General features: G+C 57.9%; 3 non-coding genes and 1 pseudogene across 3 annotated transcripts; 2 read left to right on the top strand and 2 right to left on the bottom strand.

Moving 5' to 3' along the window:
• The first annotated feature begins 1,762 nt into the window (after positions 1–1,762).
• On the top strand, positions 1,763–1,835 carry TRNAK-UUU. Its single transcript has one exon. It is a non-coding gene; the product is annotated as a tRNA-Lys (tRNA).
• Positions 1,836–10,063: 8,228 nt separating this feature from the next.
• On the bottom strand, positions 10,064–10,270 carry LOC120385262 (annotated as a pseudogene).
• An 11,286-nt stretch (positions 10,271–21,556) lies between these two features.
• On the bottom strand, positions 21,557–21,630 carry TRNAT-CGU. The gene has a single exon. It is a non-coding gene; the product is annotated as a tRNA-Thr (tRNA).
• An 812-nt stretch (positions 21,631–22,442) lies between these two features.
• TRNAT-UGU lies at positions 22,443–22,516 on the top strand. The gene has a single exon. It is a non-coding gene; the product is annotated as a tRNA-Thr (tRNA).
• The last annotated feature ends 422 nt before the right edge of the window (positions 22,517–22,938 follow it).

Genomic DNA, 22,938 nt, shown 5'->3' with positions numbered 1-22,938 from the left:
CTACAGGAGCGCTTCATCGAGATGTCCCTGGAGGATTTCCTCTCAATCCCCGGACATGTTAACAAACTTTTCTAAGTAACTATACTGTCTGCGAATGCATCCCAAGTCCTCAGGGCAAATCAATCATTAAAAAAGGCTTGCTTAAAAAACACTGTTTGCTATTTGCAAAGGTACACTCACCAGAGCTCCCTTCCATGGCGTCATTCTCTGGAATAGTTGCTTGTGAGGGCTGGGAGCAGGGTAATTCCGTCAGGGTGATAAAAAGCTCCTGGCTGCTGGGGGTCACGGAGTGCTGTGTGCTCTCTGCTAGGTCTTCCTCTTCTTCTTCCTCTTCATCTTCCCCGTCTGCATAATCCTCAGACATGGCAGAGATTACAACCCCCACCTCGGAATCCACGGTCAGGGGTGGGGTACTTGTGGCGCAGCCCCCTAAAATTGCATGCAGCTCAGCATAGAAGCGGCATGTTTATCGACCTGCCCCGGACCTTCCGTTTGCTTCTTTGGTTTTCTGGTAGGCTTGTCTGAGCTCCTTAACTTTCACTCTGCACTGCACTGAGTCCCTGCTGTGGCCTTTATCCGTCATAGCCTTAGAAATTCTTTCAAATACTTTTTCATTTCGTCTTTTGGAACGCAGTTCTGTTAGCACTGAATCCTCTCCCCATATAGCGATCAGATCCAGTACCTCCCGAGCGGTCCATGCTGGGGCTCTTTTTCGATTCTCAGGAGACTGCATTGTTAACTGTGCTGATGAGCTCTCCACGCTGGGGAAGCAGGAAATGAATTTCAAAAGTTCGCGGGGCTTTTCCTGTCTACCTGGCCAGTGCATCCGAGTTGAGAATGCTGTCCAGAGCGGTCAGTGGTGCACTGTGGATACCGCCCGAGGCCAATACCGTCGATTGCGCCACACTAACCCTATTCCGATATGTTAATACCGATATTAGCGCTACTCCTCTCGTCGGGCAGGAGTACAGAAACCGATTTAAAGAGCCATTAAAATCGATATAAGGTGCCTCCTAGTGTGGACGGTTGTGGCGTTAAATTGGTTTTACGCTCCTAAAACCGATTTAAACGCCTAGTGTAGACCAGGCCTCAGCCTCCTACTTCACCAATGTCAGACTCTGAGTGCAGTTAAGCTCTGGAATAGGCTCCCAAAGGCGTCTGTGGTGTCTCTCTCCTCAGAGGTTTTTAAGAACAGGTTGAACAAACCTCTGTCGAGGAGACTCTGCATATACTTGGTCCCATAGACAACCTGCTCTGGCTCTATCTGCTACCTTCATCGTGTTTGGATGTAAAGGTGGGAAATGATGGGGAAATTGGCCCCTCTTTCCAGTTTAAATGTTGTAACTTCTACATCTAGACCAGGGTGGCCAACCTGAGCCAACGTAACTGCCAAACGTGCACCTTTGTATGCAACTGCTGAGTCAGTTGTGAACCTTGCTACCATTATCATTATCCCTTTGAAATGATGATGGTGATGGACACTTGGCTGTATATCCCAGCGTGCCCTGGACGTCTACAGGCTGCATTAGCCAATCCAACCATTTGGCACTTGCAGATGGGCACCTCTGTATTGTGCCTGAGTCTTGTACAGCTATGAATGGCTGGTAGATACCGACACTTTCCCGTCTTTTTAACCAGCACTAATACCCAGCCAGGCCAGGGCTGGGAAGAGAGAGAGAGCAGCAGGTTTCCCCTATTGTTTCCCACTCATTTTTTCTTGACTAGCTTCACCTCTGCACCAACTTGAAGTTTTTTTATGTGAGCCTGGCTAGCTCAGTTGGTAGAGCGTCAGACTTTTAATCTGAGGGTCCAGGGTTCAAGTCCCTGGTCAGGTGATAAACTTCTCACTATTTTTGTAAAAATCTGATTTTCTGGAATCTTCTTCGGGTGTTACTCTTTCTCTTCAGGATTTTGCAAATCCTAAGAAGGGCCTTTGTGTGGGGGGGATTGAAGGGGCAACTTCCTGACAGCCCCTCTGACCTTGCAGCCTGGAGGAATAAAGGCCTCTGGGCATAGAGCATGTTCCTTCCCTGCACACGCAAACACACAGAATATCCCTAAGGAATTAGAATCACCTGCTGCCTTCCCTGTCCTGCTGGATCCCCAAATGAGGACGCTCTTCAGCCCGAACCCATGTCCCCTCTATTCCCAGTGCCCTCAATCCCAACCCACAGGCCCCCTCCTCACGCTGCTCCTCAATCCCAACCCACAGCTCCCTCCTTCCCTCCATCAGCATGTTCTTCAGACCCAATCAGGAAGATTTTCTTGCAAGGTTTCGTGTATGAGTCTGCATGTGGATTTCACAGTATGTTGGAAATAGGTTGGGTTGCTTGACGAAATGATCACTGGTGGCTGGTGTTGGATTCCCAGTCTCCATGTTACAGGGGCAGGAGAAACAAAGGGTTGTTATCCTTGTTGTGTGAATCAAGGACTCAACCCTCGGTGCAAACTAAATGAGCTGCCCACAGATTCTGGCAGCCACAATGAGCATTTGGTGCAAGAGCCCAGACCTGCCCCTGTCCCAGAGGGAGGGGATCATCCACGAGGGGCTTGGACCACTGACCTATCAGCTCTTAACTCCCAAACTTTGAGTAACTCTATTATCAGTGCCAGTGAGTGTAATTTAAACCATAAGAAAAACCACACTGGGCTGGACCAAAGGTCCACCTAGCTCTGTATTTTGTCTTCTGACAGTAGCCAATACCAGGTGCTCTAAAAGCATCTCAACAAGGCACCACTAGGAGTTGAACCCAGCATCTCCTGTTTACAAAACAGGTACTTTAACCAGCTAAGCCATGGTGCCTGCCTGTGACTAAACTAAAGTGTCTGCTCACACCTGACTCCCTGCCATCCCCCCCTGGGCCCCACGAAGCAGAGCAGCAGGGGTGTGTGTGTGTGTGTGTGTGTGTGTGTGTGTGTGTGTGTGTGTGTGTGTGTGTGTGTGTGTGTGTGTGTGTGTGTGTGTGTGTGTGTGTGTGTGTGTGTGTGTGTGTGTGTGTGTGTGTGTGTGTGAGAGAGAGAGAGAGAGAGAGAGAGAGAGAGAGAGAGAGAGTTATTTGAGCCCAATTATATTGCTCAGGTGTTTGAAAAACACACAACGCTCCCTCGGTCGGCAGCTTGTGGCTGGTGCACACACTGCAATGCCACGTCTGGTGACAAAACTGCCCTGTTTTGCTGACAAAATAAAACCACTTCAATGAGAGGTCTAGAGCTTTTTCCAGCAAACTTGAAGTGACAGAGTGTCAGTGTAGATGCTGCTGTTCATTATATCACCATAACTGGCCTGTGCCAGTATCCCACAATGCCCTCTGTGAACTCGCCTGCCCTGCATTCCTGCTACAGAGCCATGGGCCCCTCCCCTTTCATCGCTCCAGGAAGTTCTGACAGCTGAGCCTGCTGCTCTGCTCCGGCAGCCAGGAGCAAATCACTGCCGTGGATGCTCTCTCCCGCCCTGCGAACACAGAGCAGGTGGTGGGAACTTCCTTACATGGGGGGGGCACCGGCATCCGAACTGTGACACCCCCAGGACACCCCTTCCCTCGAGGAGGCTCTTACCTTCTAAACAGGGACAGCGGGTCTCTAGTAAAATCATTAAAGGGAAGGAGAAAACTCGAAAGAGGTTCCTCCTGGCGCTCACGTCCGTGAACCCGAATACTCTCTCAGTCCTCAAAGAGAGACCTGGAGAAGGAGACTTGCTGAAGCAAAGCCACAGGGTCTCTGAGGTTTCCCTGGCCCCTCGCCCCTGTCCTGCCTGGCTGATGTCAGCATCTCTCTGTGAGGTCACCACCTCCCCACCACCTTTGACCAATAGTCTGAGGTCCTGCAAAAGGCCTTTGTGATGTCACTGCCTGTCACGGACTCACAGATCGTGCCCACTCTTGGCCCCGTGCGGTCCATGGGGGGTGCCCCTTTCAGTGCGACAGCCCTTCACGGGGGTCCACTCTCTCTCGGGGTCAGGCCCCCCACCTCCTGGAGCCGCACCTCTCTGAGCCTTAGCACGTCTGTCTCTTGCCGTGGGCCCTCAGGAGTCCACGCGCTCTGGACCCCCTGGGCCTCCTCACCCCCGAAGGGGATGATGCCCCCTGTTCGCTAAACCGGAGTGACTCTCAGCCAGCATAAAACAGGAGGGTTTATTGAGAGTTGAACACAGCACAGGAAACTCTCAGGGCCTCAGGCCTGGCCTCTCACAGTAACAGCACATCCCAGTCCCCCTGCAGCCCGGTGGGCTCTGCCGGCTTCCTCGCCAGCCCGAGCCCGCTGCTTCCCAGCTGGGCCTCTGATATCCCCAGCCCCAGGGCCAGCTCCAGACCCCAGCACGCCAAGCACGCGCGTGGCGGCCCTATCCCGGGGCGGCAGGCTGGGCCGGGCGGATCTGCCGCAGTCATGCCTGCGGGAGGTCCACCGGAGCCCCGGGACGACCGGACCTGCTGCAGGCATGACTGCGGAGGGGGCGCTCGGCCTGCGGCTCCAGTGGACCTCCCGCAGCTGCGGCCAGGTCGCTGGGCCCGTGGCTCGGCTGGCCCTCCCGCCGGCCGGCCTGCGGCAACGCCAGCGGGGCCGCCGGACCTGCGAACCGTCCGCAGCTGCGGGAGGTCCAGCCGAGCGCGACCAGCGGACCCTCCGCAGTCATGCCTGCGGGAGGTCCGCTGCTCCCGGTCTCCGGGCACCTCCCGCGCATGACTGCTTGGGGTGGCCAAATAGGTAGAGCCGCCCCTGCCCGGCCCCAAGCTCCACCTATGTGCATTGTCTTTTCTCCAGGTAAACAGGGTTCCTGGGCCTCCTCTCCTCTCCGGGGTCCTCTCTCTGCAGCCCATTTTATTCCCACTGGCCAGAACCGGCTGTGACTCCTGAGCTGGGTCTCCGGATGACCAGGTCACCAATCGCTGGGGTCTCCATCCTCCAGGCCATCAGCCGGGGTCCCAAGTCCCTCTCCGATCCTCTGTAACAACAAACTCCCTCTGCCCCTGCCCCTGCACTCACTGCATGGTAAGTGGAGTGACCCAGCCCCAGCCTGGTCCACTCCCCTGGCTCCCAGCCACGCCGCCGGCGAGTGCTGTGGGGCAGTTCCCCCTCCCCCAAGCTTGGGAGCCAGGGGAGCAGAGCAGGCTGGGGCCCCAGGCCTCCATGGGGGGAAGCAGAAGGGGGCTGGCCCCAGGCCATCGTGGGACATGGGGGGCTGGCTAATTCCTGCGGGAAGTGGAGTGACCCAGCCCCAGCCTGCTCTGCTCCCCTGGTCCCAGGCTTGTGTTGGTGTTGGCTGGATTTGTGCGGGTGTTTGTGTGTGTGTGGCTGGATTCATGCATGTGTTCATGTATGTTTGCAATTGTGTGTGTGTGTGTGTGCTCTGCTGCCTTCTGCCGGCACGACAACCGTTTCTCCGTTTGTCACAGCCCCATACCGTCGACCCGGTGGTGATTTCACCATCTTACAAGGGCTGGCTGGCCTGACCTTTCTCCCCTCTGTGGAGTGTGGCGGGGGCTGCAGCTCACCCCCTATGGGGCAGGAGTGCCAAGGTGCGGGGTGCTGGGCTCCAATGCACCTGGAGAGCAGCTCAGGTGAGGAAGGGCAGGGCCTGTGGTGTTCGTTGTGCGTTGCCTGGTGCTGGGCCATTGCACAATCCCCAGCCACGCCGCACAGTGCACCCCGAGAGGGAGTGGGGGGCCAAGCAGATGATCCAACACGAGGGGATCATTCTCATGGGTAGCTGTCCAGTGGCAGTGAGTTCCACAGGCCTCGGCACATGCTGTGTGGGGCAGGAGGTCCTTGTATTTGGAGCAGTGGGAGTGAACTGTGTGCAGTTGTGTCTCTGAGCACGATTGTGAATATTGTGGTGTGGGGGGAGTGATTGTGAGTGTGGCTGGGGGTGTGATTGTTTCTCTCTTTGGGGTTGGGCTAGCATGTCCCTGTGGGTGTGTTGTGTGTGAGTGTTCTTGGGATTGTGTGAGTCCCTTTGTGTGTGTGTGTGTGTGTGTGTGTGTGTCACTTGCTGCAGGATACAAAATCCTGCAAAGCCACCACACACACAGAGTGGGGCTCAGCCCCACCAGCAGGAGGCAGCAGGGACACACACGTCTCTCCTGGGCCAGCGTGGACAATTTCCCATCACGACCCGGCACAGTGCTGGTGCCCCCACACGGGGGTGGGCAGTGACCGAGGGGGGCGGGGGGGCGGGGCCAGGGCTTTGGGTGTATGGGGCGGGGTAAGGCTTTGGGGAAGGGGCGGAGCAGGGCTTTAGGGGCAGGCACAACGGTGGGGCGGGGCTTTGGGGGCGGGCACAGCGGGGGCTGGGGAAGGAGCAGGCCGGGGCGGGTCTGTCCGGGGGTGTCGCTGTCCCTGCAGCGGGTGTTTAGAGCCGGGCTCCCCCGGGGCACGCGGCGGGGGCAGCGGGGGGTGCAGGGGGCGGGGCTTTGGGGGCGGGCACAGCGGGGGTCCAGGGCAGGGCTTTGGGGGCGGGCACAGCGGGGTGCAGGGGCGGGGCTTTGGGGCGGGCACAGCGAGGGGCGGGGCTTTGGGGGCGGGCACAGCGGGGGTGCAGGGGCAGGGCTTTGGGGGCGGGCACAGCGGGGCAGGGGCGGGGCTTTGGGGGCGGGCACAGCGAGGGGCGGGGCTTTGGGGGCGGGCACAGCGGGGCTGGGGGGGGCTGGGGGAAGGACTCATTCCGGCCGGGGGCGGGTCTGTCCGGGTGTCACTGTCCCTGCAGCGGGTGTTTAGAGCCGGGCTCCCCGGGGCAGGGGCGGGGCAGCAGGGGGTGCAGGGGCGGGGCTTTGGGGCGGGCACAGCGGGGGCGGGGCTTTGGGGGCGGGCACAGCGGGGGGTCCAGGGGCAGGGCTTTGGGGGCGGGCACAGCGGGGGGTGCAGGGGGCGGGGCGTGGGGGGCGGGCACAGCGGGGTGCAGGGGCAGGGCTTTGGGGCGGGCACAGCGAGGGGCGGGGCTTTGGGGGCGGGCACAGCGAGGCTGGGGGCTGGGAAGGACTCATTCCGGCCGGGGCGGGTCTGTCCGGGGTGACACTGTCCCTGCAGCGGGTGTTTAGAGCCGGGCTCCCCCGGGGCAGGGGGCGGGGGCAGCGCAGGGGCAGGGCTTTGGGGCGGGCACAGCGGGGGCGGGGCTTTGGGGGCGGGTACAGCGAGGGGCGGGGCTTTGGGGGCGGGCACAGCGGGGCGGGGCTTTGGGGGCGGGCACAGCGGGGCAGGGGCAGGGCTTTGGGGCGGGCACAGCGGGGGCGGGGCTTTGGGGCGGGCACAGCGAGGGGCAGGGGCAGGGCTTTGGGGCAGGCACAGCGGGGGTGCACAGCGGGGGCGGGGCTTTGGGGCGGGCACCGCGTGGGGCGGGGCTGTGGGGGGGGGCACCGCGGGGCTGGGGGCTGGGGAAGGACTCATTCCGGCCGGGGGCGGGTCTGTCCGGGGGTGTCGCTGTCCCTGCAGCGGGTGTTTGGAGCCGGGCTCCCCGGGGCAGGGGGCGGGGCGGGGGCAGCGGGAGTCGGGGGGTGACTCGCGGCCGGTGCCTGGGCCCGTCGGACCCACCCGGACCCGCTCACACCCAGCCGGGGGGGGGGTTACAAGGGGCGCCGGGAACATCCCGCGGGGCGGACACGGGGATCCAGCCCCCGCACAGAGCCAGACCCGGCCCCGCCCCCACCAGCCGCTTTGTGCGGGGGGGGGAAGGGGCGAAGCGGCGCAGCACGTTCCTGCGCGGGGCAGCGTCACACCCTGCACCGGGGGGCGGGGCTCTCTGGGGGCGGGGCGGGGATGAGGAGTTGCGCTGGGGGGAGGTGTCAGGTTGACCCAGGGACCCGCCCTCACCTGGGCTGGAGAGGACGGCGGCGCCCCGGGGCAGGCTGGGAGTTGAAGTTCCTGGCTCGTCTCAGAGCGGAGGTGACGGCAGGTTGCTCAGGCAACGCGCCCCCTCCCGGTGCACTCTGGGAAGCGTAGTTCTCTCTCTCTCTTACACGCGACCTTCTATTGGAGGAGGGGCCGTAACTCGTCACTTCGCCGCGCCCCTCCCCGCTCCCTGATTGGCGGAGAGAGCGCGGGACAGAGACTCGGCGCGTGGTGGGAGGCGCCGGTTCCCTCGGCCCCAGGCTTCGCTGCCCCCCCCGCTCCCCCGGGCGCGCGCTGCGATCGTTGGGATTCGAATCCCGCTCGCGGCCAGGGGCGGTCCCGGAGCGGGGGAGGGGGCTGGGCTGCTGCGCTCTGTCCTCTCCTTATGCCGCCCAGGTGGTGGGGAAGGTGACCTGGAGGCAGGGAGCCCCGATGTCGCTCCTTGCTCCCCCCTCACAGCCCCCTAGGGGGGCACAGCCCAACATTGGGGGGAGCAGTAGCTACATATGCGAGTTGCACTTTAATGATACAGAGATTGCCCTAAAGCACTTTATATTTCACAGTGTAAATATTTGTAATAAAACTATATATAGTGAGCACTGCACACGTCGTATTCTGTGTTGTAACTGAAATCAATATATTGAAAATGTAGAAAAACAAAATATAATCCCGTAATTTTAAATTGGTATTCTATTGTTTAACGGTGCGATTAAAACAGATTAATCATGATTTTTTTTAAGTTAATAGCGTAAGTTAACGGCAATTAATTGCCAGCCCTAGATTTGAATGTTTCTGTCACATGCAGGACAAGCTGGAATATCTGTGTGCAGAGAAAGAGCCTGGGGGGAATTGTGCTGTGAAATTATTTCCTGTTCTGACATGTCCCCAGTTGCCTTTTTTGCCCTAACAGGCTGCAGTGCAACATCCATGTTTTGCTCCAGCTCATTCCGTCCTCCCAGGGGCCAGGGAAGGGAAATGGCTGCAGTGGAGCCAGTTGAGGGAGGGATGATCAGGGAGTTGCTGGCGGGTTCCCTTGGCGGGGAGAAAGGGCAGTAAATACATAGGGGGTGGGAACTTCCAGGAAGGTTGGTCTGGGTGGGAGAGGGCAGGAAATTCCCAGGGTGGGGGACAGGGAGTGACTAACCTGCTGGGATTTGTTTACTGTGAGGCTCCAGCATTTCTCAAGTGTGGCCACCAGGGGCTTTTATTGTGGCCACAGGCTCCTGGGCTGTAATTGAGGGGAGTCAGGGCAGCAAAGCAGCGGCTCTTTCCCCCGGGCTGCCTGCAGGGGCTGGTCCCTACCCCCTTCCGGAGTCATAAACACTGCAGGAGCAGGCAACCAGTGGGAGTTCCCCACCTCCCCACGTGCGGTGGGGCTCAGGCTTCAGGCTTCTGCTCTGGGATGGTGGGCGACAGGCCCAGTCAAGATACATGGAACATAGGCTGGGTGGGGAGAAGTCTGTGTAACTCATCCAGTTATTGATATACATGTGACCTCGAATATTGCCAATCTGTGTGTGTCCCCCCCACACACACAGAACCCCCCCCCCGCCCCCAACCAACCATCTCCCAAACAGACCCTCAGTCTGGAAAGCATTCATCCCTCATATTGTTGAAAAGACTCACAGCAAACAGAAGAATCTCAGCTTTTAAAACAATCCTCCAGCAAGCAGGGCCGGCTCCAGACCCCAGCGCGCCAAGCAGGCGCGTGGGGCGGCGTTGTTGGGGCAGGGCGGTATTTGGCTCCGGCGGACCTTCCGCAGTCATGCCTGCGGGAGGTCCACCGGAGCCCGGGACGAGCAGACCTGCCGCAGGCAAGACTGCGGCGGGTCCCCTCTTCCCGCAGCTCCACTTGAGCTCCCACAGGCATGCCTGCGGCGGGTGCGCTGGTCCCGCGGCTCGGACGGAGCTCCCGCAGGCATGCCTGCGGATGCTCCACCAGAGCCGGGACCAGCGCACCCGCCGCAGACACTTCTGCCCCGGCCACGGGACGGGGAAGGGCGGCGCGGCGCACCGCCCTGCTTGGGGCGGTGTAATTTCTAGAGCCGCCCCTGCCAGCAAGACAAAGAAACTCACATCTGTAGACTCAGAAAACACTCCCAAGAAATTTTAACAATATGTTGTTATGAAGAAACCAAAGTGCTAAAGAGGCCTGATTTTTCAACTACTTTAAATTTTTTTTCTCAAATCAGCATCTTTAGAGTGAAACTTTTTCTGCTTTTCTAACCAGACAATTCTCCCCAAAAGAAGAGAGACTGGTCCTGGAGACACTGCAATACCAGGTCAATGCATGGGGTGGACAGAGCAAGCTCCTATTCCATCCCCTTGTTTCAAAAATAAATTTAACATACAGTCCTCCAACAAAGGACCTATCAGATATTAAACTGATAAGAACAGATATAACTTAGATAATATTTTTTACCTCAAGGTTCCCCAGACACAGATAAGGTTTTCATCTCGAGGCCAAAAGACCAAAACATCAAGACATTTGATCACAGCCTTGAAGAGACCAAGAGACTACTCACCCCCTCTGAGCTCAAAAAGCCAAGAAGCAAATTTAAAGTTTATTAGAGCATATTTAAAAATAAACGATACAAAATGTTTGAAGAGTCAGTTATTGTGTCATTGGGGGTAGGATACAGGCTGTAGGGGGATATTAGCGTTTGGGTATTGGACGGCACATACATATACACAGTCTGTCATGTCCCCAATGCGGGGTATATGGTGGGTGAGTTCAAGGTACAACAAGCAGTGAGGGTACATCACTCATACAAACAGGTTATGGATAGTCATGAGCACAAATAAATGAACCAAATGGGTAATGATGATAGGATGATCCTCACAGGGCAGAGTTCAGTGTGATTGGTTTAAGGCTCAAAAAATAAAGTCTAACAGGGGAAGTTTACAGGTCATTTCAGCCTTATGGGTGCGTGAAATCATGCCGGCTTACTCTTTGCATTGATGGTGGGCCGTGACGTACTCTGTGTAAATATCTCTGAACCAGATCTTAGCTCCTACATTTGATCTTAGCTCCAAGGAGCCGAGAAACAATGCTAAGAGTCTCAAATGCTAGGCAGCCGCTCTTCCCACTGCTTTCTACTTCAGCACGAGGAGCTCCCAGACACACACCAAACACCATTCACAAAACTTTGATAACTAGGTAACTCAGTGATGATCACTTCCCCGAAATGACTCCACTGGAAGAATTCAAAGCAAGAGCCCTTAACACACAATTCTGTTCAAAGACAGAGAAGTCTTTCACCCTCCTTCCTCTTGCTGGTTTCCCTGTACACTCCTAATTTGCATAAACCCAGCCACTGACCTGTGACTAACAATCTCTCACTTTTACTCTTACAGCAAAACAGGCCAAAGAAAGCCTATGCAAGCGCTATCCCGCAGCCCCAATGCTCTTTTCTGCTCCTTCTCAAACGTACAGTTATCAGGCACACATAAGATAGTTTTGCTCCATACCAGTCCAGTTCCTTGCTGTTTCTTGTCTAACCACTGCACACACATGGTATAACCCTACCCTGAGCTGATTCCCGACTTTTGTGCTCAATACAGGAAAACGAGAATTGAGAGAGAAGCTGTGCAGGGAAGTCTTCCTCAACTTGCACTCCACTCCCCAAGGGCCTTTCGGGGTCTTCTATGGACTTCAGGTTCCATTTGATTGCCAAGGTTTGTGGTCTTATTAATTAGCCATCTCCTAATGCAAGGATGCTGCATGTCAGACTAAAGATCGATTTTCCAAAAGAGCTGAGAAACAGAACTAAAGCTGAGCACGAGGTGTTACATTTCCATGAGCATCCAGAATCTGACTGTGCCCTGGCAAGTTCAATGCTTCCGAAAGAAACCAGAAAATAAGGAGCCCATCAGGTCCCCCTGCTAGCACCCAGATCTAGTCAATCTGCTGGGAAATAAGGAAAAGGTGATGAATAAAGAAGTCAGGAAATAACAAGGAAATGAAGAGGTTTGTCGAACGGGTTTCTGTCCAATTTACCATCTTCTCAGCTACCAATCAAAGTTAAAGACCTAAAGTCGACCTATCGGCATAAGTACAGATGGTTGGATGGAAGTTAAAAGGAGCTGCTGTGGCAAGTGTTAGGAGCCTGCAAGCAACATGCAGACCGTTTAAAAACACTGCAATTAGAGGCTGTGACAAAGTTCCTCCTCTACCTTGGTGGGTCCTGCGCTTATTGGCAGATTTGCTCACCTCAGTGATCTTCCCCTCTGGTGGAACCCACAGTCTGGGTCAACTCCTCCTGTGTCTGATCAGGAGTTGGGAGGTTTGGGGGGAACCCAGGCCCACCCTCTACTCCGGGTTCCAGCCCCAGGGCCCTGTGGATTGCAGCTGTCTATAGTGCCTCCTGTAACAGCTGCGTGACAGCTACACCTCCCTGGGCTACTTCCTCATGGCCTCCTCCAAACACCTTCTTTATCCTCACCACAGGACCTTCCTCCTGGTGTCTGATAACACTTGTACTCCTCAGTCCTCCAGCAGCTACACCCTCACCCTCTCCCTCTCAGCTCCTTGCGCCTCTGTCTCCCAGCTCCTCACACGCACACCACAAACTCCTTTTTAAATCCAAGTGCCCTGAGTAGCTCTGCCTTGATTGGCTGCAGGTGTCTAATCCTCCTGTCAGGGGTGCGGAAAGCCCCGGGACGGGTGCAAAGAAGTTTTGGGCCCTAGGTGAAACTTCCACCTTGCACCCTCCCACCCAGCTAACCGCATCTGTCCGTTTCCCCCCTGCCCCGCCCCGCAGCTAACTCAGCCCCCCACCCGGGGAGCCCCCCTGCAGCAACTACTCCCCCATCCCCCCGTGGCAGCTAATCCTGCCTGGGGAGACTTCCTCCCCACCCCACCCCCTGCCACGGCAGCTAACCCTGCCTGGGGAGACCTCCTGCGGACATGGGTGGCAAGTTTGTAGAAATTTTGGTGGTGCCCAGAACCCGCCCCCCAACTCTGCCCCCCCCAACTCTGCTCCCACCTGCCTAATGCTCTGGGAGGGGGCTCGGGAGGGGGAGGTCTGGGGTGCAGATCCTGGGCTGGGGATTAGGGTGCAGGAGGGGTGCAGGCTTTGGGATGGAGTTTGGATGCTGGGTGCAGGCTCTGGGCTGGGGCAGGGGTGGGTGTGCAGGAAGGGGTGAAGGGTGCAGGCTTTGGGACGAAGTTTGGGGTTGGGAAGGGGTGTGTGGGAAGGGGGGGTGCACCTGGGGGGGTGGTAGTTGGGGGATCGGCGGGTGTACCGGGGGGTGGGCTGGGGGGCGGAGGAGGAGGGATTCATGATGCAGGAGGGGACTCAGGGCTGGGGCAGAGGATTAGGGTGCAGGGGGATGAGGGGTTCATCCTGCAGGGGGGGGCTCAGGGATGGGGCAGAGGATTAGCGTGCAGGGGGATGAGGGCTCTGGCTGGGGCTGAGGATTAGGGTGCAGGGGTGAGGGCTCTGGCTGGGGCTGAGGATCAGGGTGCGGGGAGATGAGGGGTTCATGCTGTGTGGGGCGGCTCAGGGCTGGGGCTGAGGATTAGGGTGCGGGGATGAGGGGTTCATGCTGCGGGGCTCAGGGCTGGGGATGAGGATTAGGTGCGGGGATGAGGGGTTCATGCTGCGGGGCTCAGGGCTGGGGCTGAGGATTAGGGTGCAGGGGATGAGGGGTTCATCCTGTGGGGGCTCTGGCTGGGTCTGAGGATTAGGGTGCAGGGGATGAGGGGTTCATGCTGCGGGGCTCAGGGCTGGGACAGAGGATTAGGGTGCAGGGGTGAGGGCTCTGGCTTGGGCTGAGGATTAGGGTGCAGGGGTGAGGGCTCTGGCTGGGGCTGAGGATCAGGGTGCGGGGAGATGAGGGGTTCATGCTGTGTGGGGGGGCTCAGGGCTGGGGCTGAGGATTAGGTTGCGGGGATGAGGGATTCATGCTGCGGGGCTCAGGGCTGGGGATGAGGATTAGGGTGCGGGGATGAGGGGTTCATGCTGCGGGGGCTCAGGGCTGGGGCAGAGGTTTAGGGTGTGGGGGGATGAGGGGTTCATGCTGCGCAGGGGGGCTCAGGGCTGGGCTGAGGATTAGGGTGCAGGGGGATGAGGGCTCTGGCTGGGGATGAGGATTAGGGTGTGGGGGGATGAGGGGTTCATGCTGCGCAGGGGGGGCTCAGGGCTGGGGCTGAGGATTAGGGTGCGGGGGATGAGGGTTCTGGTTGGGTCTGAGGATTAGGGTGCAGGGGGATGAGGGCTCTGGCTGGGGATGAGGGTTTGGGGCATTGGGGAGGCTCAGGGCCGGGGGAGAGACCCAGCTCCGAATATTGCTGGAGCAGGGCCCCCAGCCCTGAATATTCCTGGAGCCCGGGCACCGCACACAGATATAACCTGCCGCCCCTGCCTGCGGAAGCTAAGCCTGCCTGGGGAGCCCGCCCCAGCTCACCTCAGCTCCACCCCCTCCACTGAGCACCCCGGCATCGCTCTAATTCTCCTCCCCGCCCAGGCTTGCGACGCCGACTGGAGGAGAATTAGAGCTGGGCTGTGTGCTCGGCGGAGGAGGCAGAATGGAGGTGAGCTGGGGTGGGCAGCGGTTCCCCTGTGCACCCCCAATCCCCCGTTACTGGGGACAGCCCTCCCCACGCGCCCCTCAGCTCATCTCTGCTCCACCTCCTCGCCTGAGGGGGCTATTAGGCACCACCAGCCACTAGGCGGCCGCCTAGTTTGCCCAAATGGTTGCACGGGCCCTGGTGTTCACAAGCATTGTGAAAACGTGCAATTCCCGCTCACACTGCACAGGGGCAGCACAGCTCCGGGGTTCTCTGGAATCGCACAATAATGCCGGCTTTGTTCCCACAGCACCTGGAGCTTTGCACAGTGAGACATGGGGGTGCTGCAGCACCCGCCGCAGCTCTCGTTCCCGCACCTCTGCTTCTCTGCAGGGAACTTGTTATGCCACGAGGGGGTGCAGGGAGACTGTGCAGGAGACCCAGGCCCACACCCCGAGCACTGCAGCTCCAGCGCTGTGTTCAGGATTCATTTCTGCTCTCTGATAAAACTGCTCCAGGCTCCTCTGTCCCACTAATATTCATCCAGGCTCCCCGGCACTGTTAGTATCTGTCCAGAGCTCTCGCCAGCCCTGCCCCAGGAGAGCTGGGCGCTCGCCCTGCTCTAGGAGAGCCAGGCAGGCCCTGAGCACTAGACGGTGACCCTAGGCCAGTGGTGCCAGAACAATCTGTATAGTGGGGGGTGCTGAGCCACTGAACCAACTGTAACCCCTGGGTGTGATGGAAACCACGTCAAGCCAGGGGCTGCTGCAGCCCCCCCAGGTCCAGTCCCTCTGCCCAGGCAGCTCCCCCAGCCGGACACACACACCCAGCCCCGGCACCCGCCCACCCCAGGTCTCCTCAGCCCAGAGGGGAGCCCCCCGGCTGAGTGGGGCATCAGAACCCCCCAAAATTACCCTGGGACCAGCATGATCTGCCTCCGCCCTGCCCTGCTCCGCGTGTATTCGGAGTGAGTCAGTTTCCCTGTCCCAACATGTGTCCTGCCCTGTGTCTCTTCTCCTCCCCAGTTCCTTCCAAACCAGCCCATTTCCCCTGCACCCCGGGCTGGGTCTCTGCTAACCCCCCTTCTCCCCTCCTGCCCCCAATATCTCCCTGCCCCTGCAGGTCTATAGGGCTGGATCCCTCCCTCCCCCTTCTCCCCTCATTTCCTGCCTCTGGGGGTCTATGGAGATGGGTGTCTCCTCTGCCATCCCCTCTCCTACGCCCCCCCCCATATCCTGCTGCCTCTGGGGCTCTGTGGGGCTGGGGCTCTCTCCCTGCCCCTGTGCTCTCCCCTGCACACGATGTCCTGGGAGTGACTCAGTTTCCCTGGACCAACATTTCACACCCCCGACCCCCACCCGACATGTCTCCCTCCACCCCACCCCATTTCCCCTGCACCCCAGGCTGGGTCTCTGCCAACCCCCTTCTCCCCTCCTGACCCCAATATTCCCTGCCCCTGCAGGTCTATGGGGCTGGGTCTCTCCCTCCCCCCATCCCCGTCATCCCTTCCCCCAATAGCTCCCTGCCCCAGTCTGTCTATGGGGCTGGGTCTCTCCCTTCCCCCTTCTCCCCCCATCCCCTCATCCCTTCCCCCAATGTCTCCCTGCCCCAGGCTGTCTATGGGGCTGGGTCTCTCCCTGAAGCCCCGCCCCCAGCGCGGGGCTCACAGACAATCCCCGCCCGGCGGCTGTGACGTGCGCTGGGGTTGTGACGTGAACTGACGTGCTCACTCCCCGCGGGCAACTCATTCGCCTGAGACCAAAACGACAGAAGGTGTCACGTGTCCATGGGCGGGGTTATGCAGATGAGCAGTGTCTGGCGGCAGGACGGGGAGCAGCGAGAGGAACCGAAGGAGCCCGGCGGAGAGAATTCTCTGCGTGTGGACAGAATCCGGTGTGGGGAGTTCGTGCTGTGGGTGCCTGCACCGGAGTCACTTCGGGGCAGTGATTGCCACTGAGCTGCATAGTGACCAAAGGCGTGTGAATGGGGTGTGGTGCCTGGCGGGGAGCAGCTCCTGGTGGTAAATAAAGCAATGGGAGCAGCAGATCTTGTCCTAGCAGGGGGCTGTGTGGGGTTTCTTTGCAACCATGAATGGGCGTTTTGTGGGTGCAACTAGACCCCCCCCTTCTCTGGTGGGCGGGGCTTCTACTGTCTGCGGTGTTCCATGATGTCACAGCCCATGGGGGCGGGTTTTAAATCATGTTTCTGAAGTGGGAGAGCAACTTCCCCCGCTTCCACTCACTCTACACTAGGGGGCTGGGCTGGGATCTCTAGGGAGGGGAGCCCAGGAAAAAAAACAGTCTCCCCTATAAAACCCAGGAGTCCTGGCTCCCAGTCCTCCTGCTCTAGACCCCCTCCACTCCCTGGGCCAGGGATAGAACCCAGGGGTCCTGGTGCCCAGCCCCCTCCCTGCTCTGACCACTCGACCCCACTCCCCTCCCAGGGTGGTGCAGGGGTCACTGGGTCTGTGTCCCAGCTCTGCTAAGGGCCGTGACTGATTTTCCCAAAGTGCTTCCTTCTGAATCCAGCACATCTGCCTCCCCCCCCCCCGTTCGCTGCCCACCCCCGTGTGGGGGCACCAGCACTGTGCCGGGTCGTGATGGGAAATTGTCCAAGCTGGCCCAGGAGAGACGTGTGTGTCCCTGCTGCCCCCTGCTGGTGGGGCTGAGCCCCACTCGTGTGTGTGTGTGTGTGTGTGTGTGTGTGTGTGGTGGCGGCTTTGCAGAATTTTGTATCCTGCAGCAAGTGACACACACACATATTGACGCACAAAAACACTCACACAATCCCAAGAACACTCACACACAACACACCCAGAGGGGCATGCTAGCCCAACCCCCAAAGAGAGAAACAATCACACAGACACACACACACCAGAATATTCACAATCATGCTCAGAGACACAACTGCACGCAGTTCACTCCCACTCCTCCCAACACAAGGATCTCCTGCCCCACACAGCGTGTGCCGAGGCCTGTGGAACTCACTGCCACTGGACATTTACCAATGAGAATGGACCTTTCCAGGAGACCAATAGACATTGGCGTGGTGACAGAGGGGGCTCGGCTCCCAGGGTCTGACCCGAGCTGAGACTGGTTCTGACCTAGAGGGGTCTATCCAGCAGGGGGCAGCGTGACCCACACACAGACCCACCAGAAGTGCCTTTCTTAGCGGGTCTCCCAGGCCATCCCCCACCCTTCCCCGGGTTGGGTAACAAAGGGGCAGTACGGGACTCTGGGCCATGTCGCAACCCGGCCCCAGCCCCTCGCTCCCACATGCTGGAGAGTTGGGTAACTGCCGAGGGATTGCACAAGAGAGAGTCAGAGCCAGGGAGAGAACCCAGGAGTCCTGGCTCCCCCCCGACACACACTCTAACCACTGGACCCCACTCCCCTCCCAGGGCTGGAGATAGAACCCAGGAATTCTGACCACCAACCCCCCTCCCCCATTCTGACCACTAGACCCCACACTCCCCTTTTAGATTTTAGTCCCGCTGCCTCTTCTATCCACCCACCCCACCTGTCCATCCCTTTGCTGCAGGTTTTTGGGGTGTCACCCCTGCTCTGCACTCCCCCAGTGCAGCCCAAGGCTTTTCCTCCCCCCAACCACACATCCTCTCCCCCCTGGTGCTGGATCATCTGCTTGGCCCCCTGCCCCCTCTCGGGGTGCGCTGTGCGGCGTGGCTGGGGATTGTGCAATGGCCCAGTACCAGGCAGCACAGAACGGACACCACATGCCCTGCCCTGCCTCACCTGAGCTGCTCTCCAGGTGCATCGCAGCCCAGTGCCCCGCACCTGGGCCCTCCTGCCCCAGAGGGGGTGAGCTGCAGCCCCCGCCACACTGCGCAGAGGGGAGAAGGGTCAGGCCAGCCAGCCCTTGTAAGAGGGGAAAATCACCACCAGGGTCAATGGTATGGGGGCTGTGACATACAGAGAAACGGTTGTTGCGCCAGCAGAGGGCAGCAGAGCACACGCGCACACACACACACAATTGCAAACATACACAAACACATGCATGAATCCAGCCACACACACACACACAATTGCTAATATACACAAACATCCACACAAATGCAGCCAACATCAACACAACTGCTAACAGATGCAAACACATGCACAAATCCAGCCACATGAACACACACACACTTGCATAGCCACAAACACCCCCTCCGCACACACAAAACCCTTGCCCAAAACCACATGCAGAAATCAATCAATCAATACACACACACACACACACCCAGTCCTGCTCCGGCCGAGCGCCCTGGCTCGGGCCGAGCACCTCCGGCCCCGGCCCCGGCCCTATCTGAGTGGCTCTGGCCCTGCCATGCCTCCCTGGAGCCGTCCTCGCTTCCCCGCCCCAGCTACCCTTGCCAAGCTGCTTCTTGTTTCTGAGCCCCCCGAGTCCCAGGCTTCCCGCGCGAACATCTGATTCACGGGGAGCAGGGGAGGGGGAGGAGAAGGGACGGGCAGAGCCTTCAGGGGAGGAGCCCAGGAAGCAGAGGTGAGCTGGGGCCGGGGGCGGGGTGGCCCTTTTAGAGCCATTTGTCCTGGGACAACCGGTTCTAAAATGGCTTCTAAATTTAACAACCGGTTCCTGCGAACCGGGGAGAACCGGCTCCAGCTCAGCACTGCGCTGACCCATTGCACCACTGGAGCCCAGCTCAGGAATTGTCTCTATGTCTCATGGATGGATTAGAGGGGTGGGTGAGGGGGTTGCATTAGCTAAAACAAATCCATATTAAAGGCTGCAGAATGGCAGCAGCAGAGGTGGGGAGCCTCCTTCCATGTGATAGAGCTGGTTCCCCCTTCTGTTGCTCAGGGGAAGGTTGGTGCTTTGAGCCCACCCGGTGCTGGAACGTCCCATGGGTGAGATTAACGGGACTCTTCAGAAGAGAAGAGAAGGGAGGGGAAGTCTTTTCTATCCCTGCCTAGCTCCATCGGTCTCCTGTGGCCCTTTCGGCTCTCTGCTCCCCTGTTGGGGAGATGCAGAGACAAGCCCCCATCTGAGTAACTCACCGAGAGGCTGTGTCCCATGGCGTGTGTGGGGGAGAGGGGGAGGGTTGGATTGGGCTCAAGGGGAGAAGGTGTTGTGTGTGGGGGAGGGGGATATAAATAATGGAAAACACAGGGGCAGTGACAGTGAAGCCCCGTGTCTGAGTGTTATGACCCTGTGTGGTGCTGCCGTTCACCTTCCCCTCCTATGGGCTCAGCTTTCATTGAATCCAGCATTTTTTCACCTGTCCTCACCACAGAGGTGTCCCACATGCCTCAGCTACTGAGTGTCCCTCTTAGGGCTAGTCTACACTTACCAGCTGGGTCGACGCGGTGAGTTCGACTTCTCAGAGTTTGAACTATCGCGTCTAATCTGGGCGCGATAGTTCGAACTCCGGAAGCGCCGCGGTCGACTCCGGTACTCCACCACTGCAAACGGCGGTGGCGGAGTCGACCTTGGAGCCGCGGACTTCGATTCCGCGGCGTCTGGACGGGTGAGTAGTTCGAACTAGGGTACTTCGAATTCAGCTACGCTATTCACGTAGCTGAACTTGTGTACCCTAGTTCGACCCCCGCCCTTAGTGTAGACCTGCCCTTAGAGACACCGAGGACTGGAACTGATTGCAGCTGCTGGACAGCTCTGCTAGGTCTTTATTCATTTGCACAGGAAAATGCTGAGTGTTTAAATTCATTTCAAGCCCCCTGCCCCCATTCAGCGAACTCCTGAACATACTGGAGATGGGTCTGGAAATCGATTTTCATTCGAAAAAGATTTTAAAGGGAATTAGCTGGATTGGAACTAAGAACCCATCACCCTGCAGGGAAACATTCACCCACTGCTCTACCCTCACAACAGAAAGTGTCAGGTATAGCCCAGAGCAGGAACAGTTTTTAATGTGGGGGTTAGTAAACTTTATCTCTATACAAACACCACAGCTTACAAACTCCCACCCCCGCTCTGTGTCACCAGAGCACAACAACAACTCTCCTTGGGGCACACGCAGCTCCCCAGCTCCCTGCCTGTCAGTCTCTCCAGCATTGCTCCAATTCCTTAAAGCAGGGTCTCAACCTCAATTTACCTTAGGGCCAGTGCCAATCCTCCAGTCCTCCCAGTGGCCAATAATGTCACTCATACCGCCCAGAACCTGCCCCCCAAACTCTGCCCCTCACCTGCCTAAGGCTCTGGGAGGGAGTTTGGGTGGGGGGAGGAGGTCTAGGGTTCAGGGCCTGGGGTGGGGCTGGGGATTGGGGTGCAGGCTCTGGGAGGGAGTTTGGGGGCTGGGAGGTGTGGAGGAGGGAGGAGGGAGGGGTGCAGGCTCTGGGAGAGGGTTTGGGGGTGGGAGGGAGTATGTGAGGAGGGGGTGGGGGTGCAGGCTCAGGAAGGGGGTCAGGGGTGTGGCGCTTACCTGGGGCTCCAAGGCGGGGCGGGCTGGGGGTCCTCCGCATGCTGCTGCCCCCAGTCATCACCCCCACAGCGTCCCATTGGTCACAGCGCTGATCAGGCAGGGGCAGCGCATGGAGGCACAGCCCCACCCCACCCTGCCATGGGGAGGGGCCGGCAGCCACTGGAGCGAGCAGGCAGATGCTGCTCAACTCCGCTGCACTGACAGGGCCCCTGGGGAGGAGCGCCTGGGGGCGGCAGGTGGGGCCAAGGGAGTGACCCGGTCAAAACTGCTGGAGCCCCACGGGCGAGACCTGGGAACCAGGACTGCCAGCCAGACAAACCCCTTTAAGAGGAGGCGTCCCTCTCCCTGTCAAAAACTGATCTTCCTCCTTCAGTTCAGTGACAGCCTGAATTGTTCCTTATCCCGGCAGAGCCAGAGGATTAAAACAGCAACATCAACCCCCCTGTGTAGCTCGCAGGGATGGACATAAACACTCCCTGGTATCTGAGGAGATGTTCAGCTTTGCCCTTGGTCAACTACAAGGCCAAAGGGAAAGGAGGTGGCGCCAGGTATAAAGAGTGAAACACGACACATCATAGTTATGCCCATGGTGGCTGCAAAATCTTTGTATGTACTTCTTCTTATCAGCAGTGTATTGTTTTCTCTGGAGTCTAGACCTTGACTATACCTTGGCCAAGAAATTTGTACCCTGATAAAATAATCGACAGCCCCTGGTGAAGACAGTGGAGGGGGCAGAGAGCAGTGTCTTGGAGGAAGAGGCAGCGTAGGAGCCCATCTAGCTCTGTATCTTGTCTTCTGACAGTAGCCAATACCAGGTGCCCCAAAAGCACCACTGGGAGTTGAACCCAGGATCTTCTGTTTACGAAACAGGTGCTTTAACCAGCTAAGCCATGGTACCTGCTGTTACTTAAAACATCATGTTTGCCCACACCTGACTCTCTGCCAATCCCCACTGGGCCCTGACAAGTGTTGCTCGTGTTTGGATTCTGCAAAGCAGAGGAGCAGATGAAGTTTTGCTCCCCAGGTGTGTGTGTGATTCTTTGGACAGGTCTACACTATGAAATTAGGTTGGTGTAATTACATTACTTAGGCTGGCAATGCAGTTCTATCAAGCTAATCCCGGTGTAGATAGCGGCTCAGCTGTCAGAACTTTCTGGAGCTATGAAAGGGGAGGGGCCCCGCCTCTGTAGCAGGAATGTAGGACAGGCGAGTTCACAGCGGGCATTATGGGATACTGGTGGAGGCCAGTTATGGTGATATAATGACCAGCAGCGTCTACACTGACAATTTGTCACTTTAAGTTTGCTGCACAAAGCTCTAGGCCTCTCGTCAAGGTGGTTTTATTTTGTCACCAAAACAGGGCAATTTTGTCGCCAGACGTGGTATTGCAGTGTGTGCACCAGCCACAAGCTGCCGACCGAGGGAGCGTTGTGTGTTTTTCACACACCTGAGCAATACAATGATGCTGAAATAACTTTGCAGTGCAGACCTGGCCAAAGATTCATTTTCACACACACACACACACACACACACACACACACACACACACACACACACACACACACACACACACACACACACACAGCTTGCAAGGAAAACGTCACCTGCTCCTCTGCTTTGCAGAATCCAAACACAAGCAAAGCTTTTCAGGCCTCACTGGGGATGGCAGGGAGTCAGGTGTGGGCAGAGAGTGTCCCTGAGCCACAGGCAGGCACCATGGCTTAGCTGGCTAAAGCACCTGTCTTGTAAACAGGAGATCCTGGGTTCAACTCCCAGTGGTGCCTTGTTGAGTAACTCTTAGGGCACCTGGTATTGGCTACTGACAGAGGACAAAACACAGAGCTAGGTAGACCTGTGGTCTAGCCCAGTGTGGCTTTTCTTAGGGTTTAAATTACACTCACAGGCACTGATAATAGAGTTACTGAAAGTTTGGGAGTTAAGAGCTGATAGGTCAGTGGTCCAGCCTGTCACAGATGACCCCCCCTCCCTCTGGGGCAGGGGCAGGTCTGAGCTCTCACACCAAAGGGCTCATTGTGGGTAGCTCATTTAGTTTGCACCGAGGGTTGAGTTCTGCTTTGTGCACCGTGTGTGAGAATGAAAATCCTAAACCGCCCTTTGAAATAACGAATGCAGCAGGACGTGTTATTGTCCCTGCCCCAAAGCAGACAGACCAATGGAGAAATGCCATTGAGTCCAGGCTAATACT

The sequence above is a fragment of the Mauremys reevesii genome, linkage group 17 (assembly GCF_016161935.1).
Source record: "Mauremys reevesii isolate NIE-2019 linkage group 17, ASM1616193v1, whole genome shotgun sequence".
NCBI classification, from domain to species: Eukaryota; Metazoa; Chordata; order Testudines; family Geoemydidae; genus Mauremys; species Mauremys reevesii.
Note: the sequence above shows the minus strand (reverse complement) of the source record. Positions and strands in the feature narration are given on the sequence as shown.